Source organism: Camelina sativa, chromosome 12 (assembly GCF_000633955.1).
Source record: "Camelina sativa cultivar DH55 chromosome 12, Cs, whole genome shotgun sequence".
In the NCBI taxonomy this organism is placed as follows: Eukaryota; Viridiplantae; Streptophyta; class Magnoliopsida; order Brassicales; family Brassicaceae; genus Camelina; species Camelina sativa.
In genome coordinates this window covers 30,510,433-30,512,712 of record NC_025696.1, presented here as the reverse complement: position 1 = coordinate 30,512,712, position 2,280 = coordinate 30,510,433, and positions in this window count along the sequence as shown.

Below are 2,280 nucleotides of genomic sequence, written 5' to 3'. Positions count from 1 at the left end.
TTTTCCGATGGTGTCAAGTGCTTTATTGATAGGATTTCCCTAGGATAGAAACTCTGATGAAGGCTGTAGACTGATGAATGATGATGAGACTCGATGGTGATGGTGCGGAAGTGCCAATATGGTGGAGATAATGATGTGAGATCGTGAATGTAGAGGGATATGGTGATGATCAGATGTTAGAACAATGATTCGATGGAGATAGATTGTTTAGGTGGTGATATGGAATGTAACAAGTGAAGAGTTTCTGAATCACAAAGTGTATAGAAACCCAGAAATCAAGAACGCATTCAAGATATCGGATTGAGAGAAGAAAGTTCACAAACGTGTTTACAACATACTTCTTCGCTAAAAGAACAAGGAGGCGTGGCTATGGGGCTTTATAATCAACCCTAGGCTCGACACTCCAAACAACAGGAAGTTCAAAATAAAACAACAAGACGTTTTAAGGAAAACAAGAAAAACAGCAAAACATCAGGTACTGAAGTCTGGCAACTTAATACTGAAGTCTGGTGACTTAATTCTGAAGTCTGGTGACTAAAGTCTGAAGTCTGGTGACTAAAGTCTGAAGTCTGGTGACTGAAGTCTGAAGTCTGGTGACTAAAGACTGAAGTCTGGGGACTTGTACATTATTTCCCATTGGCAATGACTTCTAGATAACTCGACGTAGTGATCCATTTGCCTCATTAAAAACCATGCCAAGAAAACCCAGTGGGACAAAACTCAGCTATGGGAAAAAGAGTACAAACTTCACACCTAAGTTATCTAGTTATCATTACCGGGTGAAGTCTTCAAGGTGGAGATGTTAAAGACCTGGATCCTCGGTAGGTTGAATGACCCGTCAGCTATGAGTGAATGAGCTTCCTTAGCCATCTCCTTAGCTCTTGAGCGAGTGATCCTTCCCACAATCTCCGGTCCCTCTGCAGCTTCTGACTCCTTGCTAGCCATGATCATATCATCCTCCCCCTCTTCAAAAGGATTTGTCCTCAAATCGGAATCTGCATAATAAGGAAGCAAGTCAGAAACATTGAATGTGGAAGATATCTTATACTTACCTTGAAGATCAATCTCGTAGGCATTGTTGTTGATCTTCTTGATGACTTCAAATGGTCCATCAGCTCGCGGTAGAAGCTTGCTTTTCCTCTCTTCTGGGAACCTATCCTTGCGTAAATGAATCCACACCAAGTCTCCTTCTTCAAAAATGAGCTCCTTTCTACCCTTGTTCGCATGCTTCTCATACTGCTTGGTCCTTTTCTCTATGTTCTCCTTAGCTTTAGCATGTATCCTCCTCACCTGTTCAGCCTTTTCTTTGCCATCAAAGCTACACTTCACACTTAAAGGTAAAGGGATCAAGTCTAGAGGTGATTGTGGATTAAAACCATAAACAATTTCAAAAGGAGAAAATAGGGTTGCAGAATGCTTAGCGTGATTATATGCAAACTCAACATGTGGTAGACATTCTTCCCATGACTTGAGATTGCTTCTCACTAAGGTCCTTAAGAGTGTAGATAGCGTCCTGTTCACCACTTCGGTTTGCCCATCTGTTTGCGGGTGACATGTGGTGGAGAATGACAGCTTGGTTCCGAGTTTAGCCCATAACGTCCTCCAAAAGTGTCCTAGAAACTTGGTATCTCGGTCTGAAACAATTACTTGAGGCATTCCATGTAGGCGTACTACTTCCCTGAAGAACAAGTTAGCTACAATAACAGCATCATCCGTCTTGTGACTTGCAATAAAGTGAGCCGTCTTGCTAAACTTGTCAACCACAACAAAAATAGAATCTCTACCATTTCTGGTTCGAGGTAAGCCAAGAACAAAATCCATAGAAATATGAGTCCAAGGTTGAGAAGGGATAGGGAGAGGAGTGTACAAGCCATGGGGCTGTACCTTACCCTTCGCCATTTTGCAGATATGGCACCTAGAACAAACCTTCTCAATGTCTTTCTTCATTTGAGGCCAATAGAAGTGTTCTTGCAGTCCAAGTAGAGTCTTTGACACTCCAAAATGTCCAGCTAGTCCACCTCCGTGAGCTTCTCTAATCAGCAGCTCTCTTATGGATCCTCTTGGTATACACAATCGGTCATTATAAAACAAATATCCATTCTGCCTATAATAGTTTTCAAAAGCAAACTTATGGCATTTGCCATAGCTCTCAGCAAAATCGATGTCAGTCTCATAAAGTTCTACTATCTCATCAAAACCTTCAAGCTTAGAAGACAAAGTAGAAATGAGAGTGTACCTCCTGGATAATGCATCTGCAACTACATTATCTTTACCTTTCTT